Source organism: Triturus cristatus, chromosome 7 (genome assembly GCF_964204655.1).
Source record: "Triturus cristatus chromosome 7, aTriCri1.1, whole genome shotgun sequence".
Classification (NCBI taxonomy): Eukaryota; Metazoa; Chordata; class Amphibia; order Caudata; family Salamandridae; genus Triturus; species Triturus cristatus.
Genome location: NC_140590.1, coordinates 1,843,671,941 through 1,843,692,322, shown reverse-complemented (window position 1 = coordinate 1,843,692,322; position 20,382 = coordinate 1,843,671,941). Strand labels below are relative to the sequence as shown.

Below are 20,382 nucleotides of genomic sequence, written 5' to 3'. Positions count from 1 at the left end.
AGGTCCTAGGTTCCCAAGATCAAGTGCATAATAGAATCGAGTAAAACATAATCATCCCACCAATGTCAAAGCCCCAGATTTTTAGTACCTGTAAAAGTACGTTGCCTAAATGTTGAGATGACATGTAATGCCGGTGCTTAATGTGTAAAAGCATAAGTGCCAGGTCCCTCATCAGGAGGCTACTTAAGTCTACACCACCCATTGCCCCTGCTAGCCCTACCAATGATGGTACATAACCATCTATTAACCATCACACTCCTACAAGTGTGATGATTCAGACTATTCAAGGCCCCTAAAGCTATAAGAGAAGCATGGGAGGCAGGTATTAGTCATTTTTAACTATATTGAATTAGCAAAACAATGTGGTTGTGCTCGCTCTAAATCAGACAAACATCACCACCATGTGGCAGACTGTCATAAGTGCAAAGCACCCGAAAACACCGGCTCAAATTCAGTACTGGTGTTGGCAAACTGACTAAAATTTTTTGCAGTTGATGGGTACATCCCCATACACATCACAATCTTACAACTATTATGGATCACACACAGACCTTACATAGCTACAACCATGTAGTCTTTACACTTACTAATTGCACTGGGATCCTGAAGGTGTCAACTTCTCCCCAAGCGAATGGGACAATTTTGCCTACAAGACAAAGATGTGAACATTGCATTGTCAATAGTGCAGCTACATACGGTCTGAATTTGATAATAAATACTAAGACAAACCAGTGATTTCATATATTTAACACACTTAACATGGCTTCTGCTTGTCCAAGCACCTTAGGCCCAATTCCATTGGTCCAGGCCTGGCAGGCACCACTTGGCAGTTCAGAGTGACAGATTGCAGTGTGCAGGTGCTGAAGCAGGCTGGAAGTAAGTCTTTAATGTACCTGAGACTTAATAACAGGAGGCCAGGCAGATTTCCCTTGGAGTCAGTCTGGGTTCAAGGGATGCATGTGCTGTCCTTATCACCCAGCCCGGGGACCAGCAGGTAGGAAACTAGAGCGGAATCCTCACACATCAATTTTTCCATACATACCAGGGTATACACCTGGATGTCCCCCACAGTCATATGAGCAGGTAACAATTGACACTGGGTCCTATGCCCCACTCATTTTGATTCCATAATCAGTCCAATCTCTCATTAACTGCAATGTGTCAACATCCCTTCCCTGTGATGTGTCACGGATGCATCAAACACTTAGGGAAGCATGGAGACAGGTTGGCTCCACTACACTCCAATGTGTGTTCCACCCAACTTGCAGGATTGCTGAACTGTCAAACTGGTGTGATTTCAATAATCCTCATGTTTTTACCAGGCAGTCATTTGTTACGCACAAAACTAGGCCTGGTCCTCCATGTAATATAACAGTACAGACACTTCTTCACTCAGGGGTGTATATATAACCCCAGTTGAATGGTACTTGCGCCACACAACGTGGTACATGTGGTACACAAACAAACATCATATTGGTAAAGCCGCTCAAGGCCACCTTGCATTGTACCGAGTAGCTTCTTAAATCTCAATTGAGGCATGGCATCACAAATTGCTTCATTGCCTTACTCTTCGCCATGACTTGGGTGTTCCCATGCAACTCTTATGGATTTAGATGCATTTTCGGACTTAAAATACCTGGTAAACCTGGTATTGGTCCAAAAAGATACACCTTCCCAGGAGAAGCATAATTAGGAGTGTAAACATTAGTTAACCCTGTGTCGTCCACTTTCAATGTGTGCTGCATCCTGCAGCACACGCAGCTCAAGGAATACGCCACTCAGGATTTGTTATTTGCTGGAAGGTGCCCCCTCATGCACAAAAAGCAATCCTGCATGCAAAACAAGCACCTCTACACCATGGTGCAAGGATGTCTGCATTGGCGCTAGACAGCCAAAACAGAAGCAACACAGGGGAAAAAGCTGCAATGTGCCATTTTATTTTAAATACAGCTTATTCCTGCCCCTTCCCTGTTACGCAATGCAGTGCAGCAAGTTAATTTATTGCACTGCGTAACAATACTTGTTAATCTAAACTACTGTTTAATTCTACAATACCTTCGAACTGTAGTAGAGTGTGCCACGTAAAACTCAAAGTAGCAGCACATACACATCACCCATGTGCACACTGTTTAACATTGCAACCTATGTGTTGTATATGTCTTGCACAGACACATGCATTCTGCACATGGGTTTGTCATGCTCAGATTTCCTGAACAACCTGATGTTGGGCAGTTGAAGAGGTGTGTGAACCAGTAGACCTCAGTGCAGTGAGCCAGGGCTGAATGGTAATTGCCTCAGTTACTGACATTTTAGAAGATGTGACATCCATCATTCACTGAGTACCATATAAAACACACTTTGCGACTGCAAAACACTGCGAGACTGCTAGCTGTTCTGCACTGCACTGCTTAAGTGTGTGAGGGAAGAAATGGACCATTACTAAGTAGATATATGGCGATCCTGACCTGTCCCTTTCATGCAGTACATGGCATCACAATGGCTTGTTGCTTTGATTGTTTTATTTTTGGGGTTTATGGATCATGGGGATCAACAGCTCAGACAACATGATTGTTACTTGTTGAGGCCAAAATCTAGTTGAGAAGATGTGAGTGACTAGATTTTTACATACACACAACACAATGAATGAGTTCCAAAATGTGTTTATAAATTGACATATTTTCTGTCAGAATTACCATCAGGTGATACAGTTTAATTTAAATAATTGGCCACAATCTGGTCATGTCTCCCCTGACCGATCATTGTGTAATGGATCTCTCCATTGTCTTCACCCTCATCCAGTTCCTTTGCATTTAGTGGCTCGTAGTCCCATGAGACATTTGTTTTTACACAGATGTTGTGCAATATAGCACCAACAGGATTAATCTGCACACCATAGGAGGGAAGTACAACAGTCTTCTGCCTTAAATATACAGCTACCTGAACCTGGACTTTAGAACACCAAAAGTCCTCTCCACAACATTCCTCGTCTTGGTGTGTGCTGTGTTATATCTTTATTCATCCTTCATCTGGGGATGGGTAAATGGGGTCATGAGCCACGCCTGCACCCATATCCTTAGTCACCTGAAAGTCCAAAAATTAAATTAAATGATTTTGCAGGTTGTTGCTCAGAAATAGCTGTACATGTGTGTTATGTATGCAGGCAAACTCATACACATTTCGCACAGTTTTGACAAATCTGTGATAGATACTGTTGACCATTGATTTACACATGTATCTTCAAATTCTATGTGTTATTGCAAATATTGACCAAGTCCTGATACATAGGACACATCTACATGCTGTCTGACATGTTTACACAGTAGATATCTATGATAAGTATTTTTGAAGTTGTGCCTGATTATAAAAGCTGCCATTTTTACATACGTACATTTTCCTAACTTGCCTTCTCCTTCACACAATTACTTTTGGCACACATTTGTGTGTATGACAGTGCAGGATTAGTTTCTATGAAACTACATTGCTTTCAAATTCCACTTTGTCAGAACACTAACACGACACTTTGAACATTCCGTACAAGGTCTGAACATACAATGTGCAAATATGATTGTTTTTCGTCCATGCCATGACATCGCTATCAAATGTTATGTTATGTTAAATTAATTTATTGAGCGCACATACACCGATAGATCAGAAACAATGGCAGCCTGAATAAGGTCTCACTGGGTGAGGATGCTTTTTGTTATAAATAAAAAAGCATTTCTGGGTTGAGGCAGAGGGGCACTTGCTGTCATTGCGAGCTCACTACACACTGAAGTCTCAGCCCAGCTGCTAGTTGATCATTCTACAAGAAAGGATGTCCAACCAGTGACCAAGTATAGACCTAAATACTTTCCAATCAGGTGAGCCAGGGCTGAATGGTAATTGCCTCAGTTACTGACATTTTAGAAGATGTGACATCCATCATTCACTGAGTACCATATAAAACACACTTTGCGACTGCAAAACACTGCGAGACTGCTAGCTGTTCTGCACTGCACTGCTTAAGTGTGTGAGGGAAGAAATGGACCATTACTAAGTAGATATATGGCGATCCTGACCTGTCCCTTTCATGCAGTACATGGCATCACAATGGCTTGTTGCTTTGATTGTTTTATTTTTGGGGTTTATGGATCATGGGGATCAACAGCTCAGACAACATGATTGTTACTTGTTGAGGCCAAAATCTAGTTGAGAAGATGTGAGTGACTAGATTTTTACATACACACAACACAATGAATGAGTTCCAAAATGTGTTTATAAATTGACATATTTTCTGTCAGAATTACCATCAGGTGATACAGTTTAATTTAAATAATTGGCCACAATCTGGTCATGTCTCCCCTGACCGATCATTGTGTAATGGATCTCTCCATTGTCTTCACCCTCATCCAGTTCCTTTGCATTTAGTGGCTCGTAGTCCCATGAGACATTTGTTTTTACACAGATGTTGTGCAATATAGCACCAACAGGATTAATCTGCACACCATAGGAGGGAAGTACAACAGTCTTCTGCCTTAAATATACAGCTACCTGAACCTGGACTTTAGAACACCAAAAGTCCTCTCCACAACATTCCTCGTCTTGGTGTGTGCTGTGTTATATCTTTATTCATCCTTCATCTGGGGATGGGTAAATGGGGTCATGACCCACGCCTGCACCCATATCCTTAGTCACCTGAAAGTCCAAAAATTAAATTAAATGATTTTGCAGGTTGTTGCTCAGAAATAGCTGTACATGTGTGTTATGTATGCAGGCAAACTCATACACATTTCGCACAGTTTTGACAAATCTGTGATAGATACTGTTGACCATTGATTTACACATGTATCTTCAAATTCTATGTGTTATTGCAAATATTGACCAAGTCCTGATACATAGGACACATCTACATGCTGTCTGACATGTTTACACAGTAGATATCTATGATAAGTATTTTTGAAGTTGTGCCTGATTATAAAAGCTGCCATTTTTACATACGTACATTTTCCTAACTTGCCTTCTCCTTCACACAATTACTTTTGGCACACATTTGTGTGTATGACAGTGCAGGATTAGTTTCTATGAAACTACATTGCTTTCAAATTCCACTTTGTCAGAACACTAACACGACACTTTGAACATTCCGTACAAGGTCTGAACATACAATGTGCAAATATGATTGTTTTTCGTCCATGCCATGACATCGCTATCAAATGTTATGTTATGTTAAATTAATTTATTGAGCGCACATACACCGATAGATCAGAAACAATGGCAGCCTGAATAAGGTCTCACTGGGTGAGGATGCTTTTTGTTATAAATAAAAAAGCATTTCTGGGTTGAGGCAGAGGGGCACTTGCTGTCATTGCGAGCTCACTACACACTGAAGTCTCAGCCCAGCTGCTAGTTGATCATTCTACAAGAAAGGATGTCCAACCAGTGACCAAGTATAGACCTAAATACTTTCCAATCAGGTAATGGGGTTTGGATCATCCAGTTAGGGGATTCTTGGCAGAACAAATACACACACCCTAGGCATGCAGGTTAGGGAATGCATAGTAGGAGTACACTGTAGCTATATATTGTTTTATATGCCTGCATAGATACTTTGTTTTAGCAAGATGGTGGAACTATTTATTTTGGTCACTGTCCTTGTACTACTAATTACTTTCAGCTGCTTTTGTCTATTGATCATTGCAGCACATGTATTCTTTACAAGAATCACACTGGTTCAATAAATATTGAAAACGGTCCCCTGTGTATTCTTTGTATATTTCTCTGAGAGAGAGCACAAGTGACTGAGCGAAAGGGTTCTAGATCTGTTACCACAATTTCTGGGGGAGTCAGGGTTGTTAAGTTCTCTGGTTGCTCAAGTCTTGTGCTACCTGTCTAGGTTTAAGGGCACTTATGGTGGCACTGTGAGCTAGCTGGTCTCTAGGTCAACATATCCTGAGGGGGTGCACGGAATCAGTTTGGCAGCATCCTGAAGTTTATGTTGCCCAATAAACATGCAGTTCCTACTGGAAAGTGGAAAGTATCTGACATGGCACTGCCAACATTGGTAGAATGGGTTCTTATTTAATGGATTGCATGATCTTGTGGATTCTCAGGGACCCCTACTTACCTCTAACCTGCGACGTCTGTGCTGGTAGGGACAATCCTCCTCAGCAGAGTAGGTAAATCTTATGTATTGACTATAAATTGTTGAAGCCTGAACTTTTCAAAGGATCTATTCACATTGTGTAACCCTCTCTGTAATTCATTTACAATAATGTCTTGAGACAAAGGAGCTTCAGCACTCAACATTGCTGAGAACTGCAGACATGCAGTAACTCAGAAACTATTACAACATGGTCCCACACCTAGAGGTGGAGATGTCACTTTTGTGGTTGAGGCTCCTAAAGCATATAGGGCAGAGGTGTTGTATTCTTGGGTTACATTCCCGGCGGCAGATAACAATGCTAGAATCAGTCCCCTTAGCAATGAGGGAGTGACGCGGGCAATCTTAGCTGGATACACACTGTGTCCTAATATAGATAATTTATCAGCAGCACAGGTGCAGACACCTTACAAACATTTAGTAACCATATAAGATGTTTGACACCGTTCATTATGTTTACTCTAACACTTAACCATGCTTGGACTGCTCAAGCTGCACAACCACAATTGGCTGCAACGGGCATCAGCCCATAAACACTAAATGCAGTCATGGGTAAGGGTCCTATCAGACGGGAGAAGATTCCATTCTGGATTGCACAAAAAACAAACCAGCTTGAGACAGTGTTTTCTCACATGGGACCGCAGGAAAAGCACTGAATATTAACAATATGCTTACCGATGAAAATGGCTCACCCTGTGGAAGACTGCAGAACGTTTGTTACAGTCTTTGCTTCAGTATTTACCAGAACACACTGTACCCCTTCATTGGCTGTATGGCCAGATGTGCTTAAACAGATCCAGAATGAGTATGGAGCAGCACCTGCCCTGGACTCAGGGATAAAAACTGATGGGCAATTTTCCGGTATCCGTTATTATATTGAGTGAAGCAGCAGTGTTGGCTATATGCCTAAGGGATTTTACCCTAGCACAACAGGAGTGCGAATTACCAAAAATTATCAAAGAAACCTGTGCTACGCTGGGTGGAGATAATTTGGGAGCCAGACCTGGTGACCACAATTAAAGAGTAAATCTGAAAAGGATAACTGTAAGCAAGCACCCAATATTACAACAAAGAAGAAGTGGGACAATAAGAAAAACAAAGACAAAATTAAATCACAGGGTGGTTCTCCTCAACAGGAAGTCATTGAAAAATATTATAATCTCAGAAAGGATGATAATAGTACACCACCTGACAGGTATCAGAAGATTGATTCACGTTTGTCTCGTTCCTTCCAGGAGTAATGGCAAAAGTGCTCAGCGAGAGGTGGATGGTCAGAGTGCAGATCAGAGGAGCATGTGAAACCGAAGAAGGTCTCACAATGCTCATCTGACTACATCATTAAAAATGATAAACCCAATCCTTGCAAGCCTCAATGCAAAAAGAAGAAGGTAGCCTGACTTAAGGTCAGGCATGTCCTGGATCTTAAGGACACTGCTTCTGAACGGGAAATGGGCAGTGACAATGCTGGACAGCATGGCAAAAGTGACTTTAGTTTGCCATAACTTAATGGACTGTCTGAAGGGAGTAGATCTGAGTGAGCATATCATGGTGGAAACACTGGACACTAGGTTAAGTGTCCCACATTGAATGAATGAGTGCATTTATAGAGCGCCCAGCTACTCAACAAGAGTGTCCCGGCGCTAATAGCCTCCGTCTATCCGGCAGACGCCCCTGGATGCAGAATACCAGGCTTTAAGCAGCATCTTAAAAATGGCTAGGTCAGTTACGGAATAACCGGGTTTTAAGCAATTTCTTAAAAATGGCTAGGTCAGTCACAGTTCTGAGATTCATCAGAAGAAGGTTCCAGGCTTAGGCTTCCCACAACTGCCTCCAGATCGGGCACAGTATATCTATGTTGGACCTGGGGTTTCCAGGCCCTATGGGGCGGTAACGTGACACGAGCGGTCGGGCCACCAAAGGTCTGTGTGTAAAGCAACCATACAACACGCACCTCACATGCGACGAGGAACACACACAATAAGTGACGCCACACTGTAGGAATTATGTAAATACTCAAGTTTATCCAAGTAGGTCACGTTAAATGAAGTTCATGAGGTAGCAGTACATTTCATATGCGAATAATACAATAGCTAGCGATGTACATATCGGTCATGAGCTATACAGGCTGTTTCTACCACATATGCAATTTATGAAATGACAGTACTGCCTGGGGCACAACTACCACTCACGTAGCTGCACACGCGCGTGGGGCGCGTTACCCGGTGACGACCTCAGAACGGGGCACCTAGCATGGAGAGCTACTCGTGATCTCTGGCACATAGCACTGTATTAGGCAATATAAATAACAGAGCGCTACTCGTAATCAATAGCGTTTAACACATCAATATGGCACAGGAATAACAGCGCGCTACTCGGACTTGATAGCACGTAACACTTCAACCTGGCTCATGAATAACAGCGCGCTACTCGGACTTGATAGCACGTAACACTTTGACCTGGCTCATGAATAACAGCGCGCTACTCGGACTTGATAGCACGTAACACTTCAACCTGGCTCATGAATAACAGCGCGCTCCTCGGACTTGATAGCACGTAACACTTTGACCTGGCTCATGAATAACAGCGCGCTACTCGGACTTGATAGCACGTAACACTTTAAGGCAGGGCATGTAAACACAAAGCGCCGCTCGTAATTGATGACTCTCAGTACCTTGCAGCGGAGCGTATAACATAGAGCGCCACTCGTAATCAATGACACTCAGTACTTTGAAACGGAGCATATAGCATAAAGTGCCACTCGTAATCAATGACACTCAGTACTTTGAAACGGAGCACATAGCATCAAGCGCCACTCGTTATCAACGACACTCAGTACTTTGAAACGGAGCACATAGCATCAAGCGCCACTCGTAATCAACGACACTCAGTACTTTGAAACGGAGCTTCCAGCGGGGAGCTCCGGTGCAGTTCGTTGGGCACCACGCTTCAGTATCGCTCGAGGGGGCACACGGGAAGGATCCCTCGGCGGGGTTTCTTCCGTCGTGAAGACAGGGGGGTGGAATCCCACGGAGAGGAATCCCGGCTAAGGGTGCGGTGTGGCTCCCAACCCGCAGGGGGCGCACCGGGGGCGATTTCAGCCTCCGGGCTTACCTCGGCCCCGGCCTTGCACACCTCCTCACGCAGCTGCGACGGCAGCGACGGGGCCCCGGGCTTCTCCGCGGGCCTCGTGACACGGCAGGGCACTTCTCCAGGCCTCCAGGCCACAGCGGTGAGCGCGCTGGCGTCGCCGTCACAGGGGGGGGGGCTCAAATTAAGGATGGGGTTCTGTGCTCAGCGGAGCACGCTGCCGGGGGTCCCAGACCAGGGCAGGAAGCGCAGGGGTCACAGCGCTAATACCTGGTCGATCCCCAGTGGTTCTCCAGTCAGCTTTGCATCAGGGGTCAGTCTGGTCACGCGGTCTCAGTGCTTGGTGAATAGGTTTCAGAGTTCAATCTGGACACGCAGTCTCAGTGCTTGGTGAATAGGTTTCAGAGTTCAATCTGGACATGCAGTCTCAGTGCTTGGTGAATAGGTTTCAGCTGTTAGGTGAAGCCTTATTGGCGCAGATGTATCTGGCGCCCTTAAGGGGTTCTGTTACAGGGGGTTAGGAATGGAGAGGGCGACTAGATCCTTCCTAGTCAAGCTGGCGGAGAGTCTCTGGGTCCTCCTACTGCTGGGCAAGATCGGTGGGTTTCACAGGGTCCCTCACTCACTTAAGAGGCAGCACCTAAATCCTGTCAGTCTCAGAGGCATAAGTCCCTGGCTAGGCCCTACCGCCTACACTCCTGGTGGATTCTTCCAGCTCTGCTTCACCCCAATGGCCAACTCACCACAACAGTTTCCCTCCCTCTCTTAAGTAGCCCTAGGTCAGGTGACCTCTAGCCAAGGCGGCAAAAGAAAAACCACACCTCCCTTCTAGAAGTTTCCAGCACATTCCAGGAATTCCCCACTCTACCTATGGGATAAAAAGGCGGGCTGGAGTCGCAACATTGTTGTGGGGTTCCAGCCAGCTCCTGGCAGCTAGGGTGCTACTATGAAAGACCACTCTGCAGTAGCAGGGGCCTGTGGCAGCCATCTTGGGAGAAGGGAGCACCTGCACCTTAACACTGATTGGCAATGAAAAGGTGCCCGGAGACCTAGTCCAACATAAAAATGAGGGTGGAAAAAATGAGGCCCGATACAAAAATGGAAGGAGAGACCACCCTAGGGCTGACAGGTCCAACATGCGTCCCCCCCAGCCGAAAGAGGGGAGAGCTACCTAACCTCTAGGGAGTTCTCGTCACTAAGGCGGAAAAACCTGGAGAGACTGTCAGCATTGGCGTGGTCAACTCCGGGCCGGTGTTCCACCCGAAAATCCATCCCCTGTAGGGAAATGGACCACCTTAACAACTTGGGGTTTTCGCCTCTCATCTGCATGAGCCAGCGAAGAGGGCGGTGGTCGGTCTGGATAAGGAAGTGAGTGCCTAAGAGGTATGGCCTCAACTTCTTCAGTGCCCAGACCACCGCGAAGGCTTCTCTCTCAATGGTACTCCATCGCCGTTCCCGAGGGATGAGTCTCCTGGATATGAAGGCTACAGGTTGATCTTGGCCCTCGGCATTGAGTTGTGAGAGCACCGCACCTATGCTGTGCTCTGAGGCATCTGTCTGAACAATAAATTCCTTGCTGAAATCGGGTGTTGCTAGTACTGGAGCGGTACACATCGCCTGTTTCAGCGTGTCAAAGGCTTCTTGGCATGCAGCTGTCCATATGACCTTGCGTGGTTGCTTCTTTGAGGTCAATTCCGTCAAGGGGGCTACGATGGTACCATATCCCTTGATGAACCGGCGGTAATACCCAGTGAGGCCGAGGAAAGCTCGGACGTCTGTTTGGGTCTTGGGGGGCTCCCAAGTCAAGATGGTCTCTATTTTGGCCTGGAGGGGTTGCACCTTACCTCCGCCCACCAGGTGTCCCCGGTACACGACAGATCCCTGTCCAATCTGGCACTTGCTGGCTTTAATGGTTAAGCCAGCACGTTGCAGCGCCTGCAATACCTCCTGGAGGTGTTGCAGATGGTCCTCCCAGGTGCCACTGAAGACAGCTATGTCATCCAGGTAGGCCGCTGAGAAGGACTCCAGGCCAGATAGTACCTGATTCACTAACCGCTGGAATGTGGCCGGAGCATTTTTGAGCCCAAAGGGCATCACTCGAAACTGGTAGTGGCCCTCGGGGTGGAGAACGCTGTCTTCTCCCTTGCTCCATCGGCCATGGCAATCTGCCAATATCTGGATGTCAGGTCAATGGTGCTGAGGTACCGGGCTGCTCCCAGCCGGTCCACCAGCTCGTCTGCACGTGGGATGGGGTGAGCATCTGTCTTCGTGACAGAGTTCAACCCTTGGTAGTCCACACAGAACCGAAGTTCCGGTGTCGTACCCGGTGGGGCCGCTTTCGGCACCAACACCACTGGACTAGCCCACGGGCTTCTGGAAGGTTCTATCACCCCCAGCTCCAGCATCTTTGCCACCTCACGCTGGATGCTATCCTTCACTCGGTCAGAGAGCCGGTAAGACTTGTTCTTCACCGGGGGGCTGTCCCCTGTGTCCACATCATGGGTACACAGATGAGTGATTCCAGGCGTGAGGGAGAACAACGAGGCGAACTGTCCCAGGACATGGCGACAGTCCCTCTGTTGCTCTGGGGTCAAGGATAGGGAGAGGACTACACCTTCCACCGAACCATCCTTCTCTTGTACCGCAAGAAGGTCAGGAAGAGCTTCACTCTCTTCCTCCTCGCTCCCATCCGTCACCATAAGGAGAGCAAGCTCTGATCGGTCATGGTGCGGCTTCAGGCGGTTGACGTGGAGCACCCTGAGGGGCTGACGGGGGGTTTTCATATCCACAACGTACGTGGTCTGGCCTCGCCGCTCCACAATGTCGAACGGGCCAGTCCACCGGTCCTGGAGGGCACAAAGCTCCCAGGTTCCATAACCCACACCTTCTGTCCCACGTCTAACTCAACCGTCCGAGCGTTGCGGTCATACCACTCCTTCATCACGGTCTGGCTAGCCTCCAGGTTCTCTGTGGCTGCCTTCCACAGCTTGGCCATCTGGCTGCGGAACGCCAGCATGTAGCTGACAATGTCACGGGGAAGCTTCTGTGAAGTCTTCTCCCACCCCTCTTTCACTAAACTGAGGGGCCCCCGAACGGGATGGCCATAGAGCAATTCAAACGGGCTGAACCCGACTCCCTTCTGCGGTACCTCCCGATAGGAGAATAACAAGCAGGGGAGGAGGACGTCCCATTTATGCCTCAAGCCCTCTGGTAGGCTTCGGATCATCCCCTTCAATGTCTTATTGAAGCGCTCTACAAGTCCGTTAGTCTGGGGATGGTAAGGGGTGGAGAACCGGTAGGTCACCCCACACTCCTTCCACATGGCCTGCATGTAGGCCGACATGAAATTGGTGCCCCTGTCCGACACCATGACCTTGGGGAATCCCACTCGGGTAAAAATCCCCAACAGTGCCCGCGCCACCACCGGTGCAGTGATGGTCCTCAGAGGAATAGCCTCTGGGTACCTTGTGGCATGGTCCACCAAAACCAAGATGAACCGGTGTCCCGCTGCGGTCGGAGGGTCCAATGGCCCAACAATATCGATCCGACCCTCTCAAAAGGGGTCCCGACCACGGGGAGCGGTTCCAACGGGACCTTCAACTTAGTCCCCGTCTTGCCACTAGCCTGACAAGACTTGCAGGTCTTGCAAAAGGTGTCTGATGCAATCCTCATCCTGGGCCAATAAAAATGGGGGACCAACCGTGCAAAGGTTTTGTCCTGACCCAGGTGTCCGGCCAAGGGTATCTCGTGCGCTAACTCCAGCAGAAAGGCCGGTAACATTGGGGGACCACTATGGCCCTCGAAGATCCATGTACCGGCACCCTGGGCTCACTGTATAGGAGACCATCCTCCCAATACACGTGATAACCTCCCAGTTCCTGACTGGCCACTTGGGCTTCGGCCTGCCGCTGCATGCCTTCAAGCGTGGGGCACGCCCTTTGTGCCTGACAAAATTCTTCCCGGGTAGGCCCTCCTTCCACATGCCAGTCAGCAAGGGTCGGCAAGTCCTCCACAGGAACGACATCTACCTCCGCGGACTCCGGGGGCACCTCTGCCGCCTCCCCATCCATCTTACGAGGCATGTCCTCTACCACCTTCTTCCTTCCACGTTGGGCTTTGGGTTGGGCCATGATTCCAGGCTCCAACCCAGGGTGAGTTCCATGCCGGGCAGCCATGGACCGCGTGCTCACGCAAGTCCACCCTGGTAATCCCAGCATCTCGGTGTGAGCGTGAAACTCGACATCTTTCCACTTGGTGTGCTCCAGGTCGTTCCCTAGCAAACACCCCACAGGCAAGGCAGGGCTCACAGCAACTCTCAGTAGGCCTCTGACTCCTCCCCACTCAAATGGAACACAAGCCACTGGATAGTGACTCATACTGCCGTCAGCCAATACGGCCGGATGGAACTCCTCGGGGACTACTCGGTCTGGGGACACCAGCCGCCGCACGACAGTGGTCATGCTGGCCCCTGTGTCTCTCAGAGCTTCCACCTCCTCCCCATTAATTCTCACCCTCTGCTGATATTTAGCAGTGTTCGGGGGCAGGGACACTACGGGGACCACCTCTCTATCCCCGAGTGAAACCAGCATCAGGCCTGTCCACTCCCCTTCCCTATCTAAGGGCAGCTCCACCCCAAGCGCTATACTACTCACCCCGGGACTTTTCCCACCCATTGGGGCTGGTGGTCGCTTGCGACACTTGGGATCTCCCCTGTAGTGTCCAATCTCCCCACACTCGTAACACCGCACAATCCTAGGCTGCTGACTCCTGTCAGAGTAAGTGGGTTTTGTGGAATTGGACGGGGGTGGGGTTCCTACTCCCTTCCCAAACTTATTTTGGGGACCTTTCGAGAACTCCACCTTTTTATCTCCCCCCTCTTTCTTCTGGGGGAAACCCTGTCCGCCTTTCGAGCCATCTCCCCCGGGGCCCTTGTGAGACACCCGGGTGCTCACCCAAATATCTGCCTCCTCCGCAAGCTCACGGGGATCCATTAACTTGCGGTCCACCAGATGTTGGCGCAGCTCCGGAAAGCTCTTATCCAAGAGGTGCTCCCTTAAAAAAAGATCGTACAACCCTTGGTAGTCCTGCACCTCGCTGCCAGGCACCCAACCGTCTAGTGCCTTCCTCGCATAGTCGAAAAAATCTACCCATGTCTGTGTGGACAGCTTATGGATGCCACGAAACTTTTGCCTGTACCTCTCGGGGTTGAGACCAAACTTCTTTAACAAGGCCTCTTTCATGGGGGCATACCTTACCTGATCCGCCTTGGCCAAATATAACAGGGTGTCCCTAACATTGGGAGGTATATACCGGTATAAACCACCTCCCCAATTACTCTCGGGTACCCCATGGGCCGTTAAAGGCTACCTCGTATGCCTCCAACCATTTCATGATGTCGTCCCCCACTGTGTAATTGGCAATTACCTCTCTAGGTAGGTAGAACTTTGGCTCTTGAGGTTCCTTAGGTATGCTGCCACCATTGTCCTTATTGGACATGTTCACTTGGAGGGCGCGTAACTCCAGCTCTTTTAGCTGAAGCTCGTGCGCCAGCTTCTTTTCCTCCATTGCCCATCTCTTGTTTTCCCTTTCTTTCTCATGTTCCAATCTGGCCCTTTCCATTTCTTTATCTTGTTCTAACTTGGCCAGCTCCCACCTTAACTGCCTCTCTTCCCTCCAGTCCTCGTACTCCTCTGGGGACGCGCTCCTCCTCGACCCTGTCCTACTACTGGCCCCAGAACGTCTCCCTGGGAGCACATTTTCAGACACATCTACATTCAATATGTCGGTCACTTCTTGGGCGCTCTCCTCCTCAGGTGCATCTGGTGCCTCCTGTCCCTCATCCCCTCTCCCGTCTGGGTGGGCCTCTACCCATGCCCTAATGGCGGTGCGGAGTTCCGGTCCTTTGGCCTTCCGTACCCAAGGCACCCCCATCCCCTGCCTGAACTCCCTTAGTTGCTTCACTGAGTACCCCTCGAGGTCAGCTAACCGGAATTCCATTCTGGCAGTTGGGGACCTAGACACTAAGGAGAAAATTTCTTAGGGTATAGGTAACAGTTCTCAGCTAACCAGGCTTTCTGTACTCTCAACCTGGACAGTGGAAATAAAAAAATGCAGCAATCAATTGTTTCAGAGCTCTGGAACAATTAGGCGTTTAATTGTGGCGCCCTCTGGCTTACAGAAGGGTGCTGTATGGTCACAGCTCCTAAGGATCCCACCGCTCGCCAACAAAATGTTGGACCTGGGGTTTCCAGGCCCTATGGGGCGGTAACGTGACACGAGCGGTCGGGCCACCAAAGGTCTGTGTGTAAAGCAACCATACAACACGCACCTCACATGCGACGAGGAACACACACAATAAGTGATGCCACACTGTAGGAATTATGTAAATACTCAAGTTTATCCAAGTAGGTCACGTTAAATGCAGTTCATGAGGTAGCAGTACATTTCATATGCGAATAATACAATAGCTAGCGATGTACATATCGGTCATGAGCTATACAGGCTGTTTCTACCACATATGCAATTTATGAAATGACAGTACTGCCTGGGGCACAACTACCACTCACGTAGCTGCACACGCGCGTGGGGCGCGTTACCCGGTGACGACCTCAGAACGGGGCACCTAGCATGGAGAGCTACTCGTGATCTCTGGCACATAGCACTGTATTAGGGAATATAAATAACAGAGCGCTACTCGTAATCAATAGCGTTTAACACATCAATATGGCACAGGAATAACAGCGCGCTACTCGGACTTGATAGCACGTAACACTTCAACCTGGCTCATGAATAACAGCGCGCTACTCGGACTTGATAGCACGTAACACTTTGACCTGGCTCATGAATAACAGCGCGCTACTCTGACTTGATAGCACGTAACACTTTAAGGCAGGGCATGTAAACACAAAGCGCCACTCGTAATTTATGACTCTCAGTACCTTGGAGCGGAGCGTATAACATAGAGCGCCACTCGTAATCAATGACACTCAGTACTTTGAAACGGAGCATATAGCATAAAGCGCCACTCGTAATCAAGGACACTCAGTACTTTGAAACGGAGCACATAGCATCAAGCGCCACTCGTAATCAACGACACTCAGTACTTTGAAACGGAGCTTCCAGCGGGGAGCTCCGGTGCAGTTCGTTGGGCACCACGCTTCAGTATCGCTCGAGGGGGCACACGGGAAGGATCCCTCGGCGGGGTCTCTTCCGTCGTGAAGACAGGGGGGTGGAATCCCACGGAGAGGAATCCCGGCTAAGGGTGCGGTGTGGCTCCCAACCCGCAGGGGGCGCACCGGGGGCGATTTCAGCCTCCGGGCTTACCTCGATCTCGGCGTCAGCAGGCGTCCGCTCTCACGATGATGGGGAACTCGGCCCCGGCCTTGCACACCTCCTCACGCAGCTGCGACGGCAGCGACGGGGCCCCGGGCTTCTCCGCGGGCCTCGTGACACGGCAGGGCACTTCTCCAGGCCTCCAGGTCACAGCGGTGAGCGCGCTGGCGTCGCCGTCACAGGGGGGGGCTCAAATTAAGGATGGGGTTCTGTGCTCAGCGGAGCACGCTGCCGGGGGTCCCAGACCAGGGCAGGAAGCGCAGGGGTCACAGCGCTAATACCTGGTCGATCCCCGGTGGTTCTCCAGTCAGCTTTGCATCAGGGTTCAGGGGTCAGTCTGGTCACGCAGTCTCAGTGCTTGGTGAATAGGTTTCAGAGTTCAATCTGGATACGCAGTCTCAGTGCTTGGTGAATAGGTTTCAGAGTTCAATCTGGACACGCAGTCTCAGTGCTTGGTGAATAGGTTTCAGCTGTTAGGGGAAGTCTTATTGGCGCAGATGTATCTGGCGCCCTTAAGGGGTTCTGTTACAGGGGGTTAGGAATGGAGAGGGCGACTAGATCCTTCCTAGTCAGGCTGGTAGAGAGTCTCTGGGTCCTCCTACTGCTGGGCAAGATCAGTGGGTTTCACAGGGTCCCTCACTCACTTAAGAGCCAGCACCTAAATCCTGTCACTCTCAGAGGCATAAGTCCCTCGCTAAGGGGCTACCGCCTACTCTCCTGATGGATTCTTCCAGCTCTGCTTCACCCCAATGGCGAACTCACCACAAAAGTTTCCCTCCCGTCCCTTAAGTAGCCCTAGGTCAGGTGACCTCTAGCCAAGGCGGCAAAAGAAAAACCACACCTCCCTTCTAGAAGGTTCCAGCACATTCCAGGAGCTTCCCCACTCTACCTATGGGACAAAAAGGCGGGCTGGAGTCGCAACATTGTTGTGGGGTTCCAGCCAGCTCCTGGCAGCTAGGGTGCTACTATGAAAGACCACTCTGCAGTCGCAGGGGCCTGTGCCAGCCATCTTGGGAGAAGGAAGCACCTGCACCTTAACACTGATTGGCAATGAAAAGGTGCCCGGAGACCTAGTCCAACATAAAAATGAGGGTGGAAAAAATGAGGCCCGATACAAAAATGGAAGGGGAGACCACCCTAGGGCTGACAGGTCCAACAATCTAGGAATGGGAGCCAGGCCCAAAGAGGATGACCTCAAGGTTCTTGATGGTGCATATTGGGTTAGTCTGCTTCCGAGATACACTGCACCACTACCATGCAGGGCCTTGAAGAACAGCACCAGAGACTTAAACCTATTCCTCATTTTTACTTTCAGCCAGTGTAATGCCTTGAGGTGCAGGGATAAATGAGTCCTGGGCTTAAGCATAAGTACCATTATAGCGGCTGCATTTTGGGCCACCTGTAAATGATTGAGAAGACACTCAAGAAGGCCTAGGTACAGAACATTAGCATAATCTAGTCTGGAAGTGACCAATGCCTGGATGACGGTATTTCTGTAATCTAATGGTAGAAGGGGAAGAAGTTTCCTCAGCATACGCAGAAGGCCGAAGCAGGTGCCTACTACCGACAGGACTTGGGATCTCATTGAGAGAGTACCATCCATCATCATGCCCAGATTTTTTACAATATTTTGTGCAGAGAGAGGAAGAGACATATCCTCAGGCCACCAGTGTCTCCACTCTTCAGAAAGAAGGGAGCCAAAAAGATAATTTCAAACTTCTCTGGATTACATTTCAATTGATTCCTCCTTAGCCACTTAAACACCCTAGTGAGGCAAGTTCTAATCTTCTCACCCTCAAAGTCCGCTCCCCTATCGCAGGTGAAAAGAAGCTGTGTATCGTCTGCATATGAAATTACTTTTGCCCTACATTCTTTTGCCAGTGGTGCCAAAGGGACATGTATAAATTGAAAAGAGTGGGTCTCAATATAGAGACCTGCGGAACCCCCACTTCCAGACTGGGGATGGAGGCCACAAAAAGAGGAGCCCAAACTTCCCGACTTCTGTCCTTTAGGAAGAAAGTGAGGCATTCTAAGGCAGAGCAACCTATTCCAAGTTCTTGCAGCCTATCCAGGAGCCTGTCATAAGGTACAGTATCAAATGCTGCTGGCAGGTCTAATAAAATTACAATGGCTTTAACCCCCGATCAAGCTTCTCCTTAACATGTTCCAAGACCTCCAGCAGAGCGGTTTTAGTACTATAGTTAGCCCAGAAGTCAGATTGGCAAAAGTTTATTTTTTCAGCACAGTCCGAAATGACTGTATTCACATATTTCTCCAGAACCTTAGAGAAAGACGGCAGTAGTGATATGGGTCTGTAGTTTGCTAACACTTTGGGGTCAGCAGAGGACTTCTTAAGTAGTGGAGGAATTTTAGCATGTTTCCAAATAGAAGGCATATGGCCAGCAGCTAAAGAGGTATTAAGTACCATATTTACCACAGGATTTAAGACTGTGGCCACCAAAGCCAGTAATTTTGCTGGACACGGTCAGCAGAGGATACCAAATTAAGACCCTTGATGATATCTAGGGATACTTTAGGTTGCAGTTGAGGAAACTGGAGGAGAGCAGGAATGTCTCCTCAGGGAAGCTCTGCAGCAGGGGCTAATTAGTCTGCATAATCATCTGGAGACCCCCTTGAGAAGGAATCCTGAATAGTCGTGATTCTTTCATAAAAGAAAGTCGCTAAATGGTTCATCTCTTCAGGAGAATGAGGGAGATGCCTGGCAACTGATGACGGGGCAAAGAAGGATAAAAAGTAGGCCGAAGAAGATGCTAGTACCCATTTGTGCATGATTCTGTGGTGCAATTTCCCCTGATGAAGGGCCTTGCTTGCCAGAAATTAATTGGGACTGTGCAAGCATGCTCTGCCTAAGTCTTTACATTGTCTTGACATGGATTGATATGAGCTCTTACATTTGAGGATTTTATAACATTGATGATTCAATAAATTCAAATTGGGAATTGACCAGCGTTTCAATATTTGATTAACATTGGATAACTAAATGTTGAGATGACAAGTAATGCCAATGCTTAATTAGTAAAAAAAAATAAGTGCCAAGGCCCTCATCAGGAGGTCACTGCAGCCTACACCACCCATTGCCCCTGCTAGCGCTACCCATGGCAGTACCAATTCAGACTATTCCAGGCCCCCAAAGCTATAAGATTAGCATGGGAGGCAGGTAGTAGGCATTTTTAACTATATTGAATTAGCAAAACACTGTTGTTGTGCACACTCTAAATCAGACAAACATCAGCACCACATGGCAAAGTGTCATAAGTGCCAGTGCTGACAACTAAGTGCCGGTGCCGATCAACGGACCCAACTGGCTCATATTAAGCGCCGGTGTTGGAGCACTGACTGTAATTTGTTTTCAGGTGATGGATACATCCCCATACACATCACAATGTTACAACTATCATGGATCACACACAGACCTTACAGAGCTACAACCATGTGCTCTTTACACTTACGGGTTGCACTGGTATTCTGCAAGGTGTCATCTTCTCCCCAGATGATATGGACATGTCCACCTACAAGCCAACAATTTGAACATTGCATTGTTAATAGTGAAGCTACATATGGTCTAAATTCCATTATAAATGTTAAGACATCCCAGTGATTTCATATATTCAACACACTTAACATACATATGTATACATTGTATGAATACAGTGTGCAGCTAGTCACTATCTATGGGAGAATTGGCTAAATAAGATGTCTTCTATACAGCTGGGCATCAACATCTCAGGCCCGCTTGCACCATGGCTCAAGGGGAATCCATTGGTCCTAGGCAAGCCAACGTAGTCCTAGGATGGGAAAGGACA

General features: G+C 48.3%; 1 long non-coding RNA gene across 1 annotated transcript; it reads right to left on the bottom strand.

The window, feature by feature from the left end:
• Positions 1–585: 585 nt before the first annotated feature.
• Positions 586–20,090, bottom strand: LOC146813400 (uncharacterized). Its single transcript, XR_014966030.1, has 4 exons — positions 20,029–20,090; positions 4,531–4,674; positions 2,938–3,081; positions 586–646 (listed from the first exon to the last, which is right to left on the bottom strand). It is a non-coding gene; the product is annotated as an uncharacterized LOC146813400 (long non-coding RNA).
• Positions 20,091–20,382: the final 292 nt, after the last annotated feature.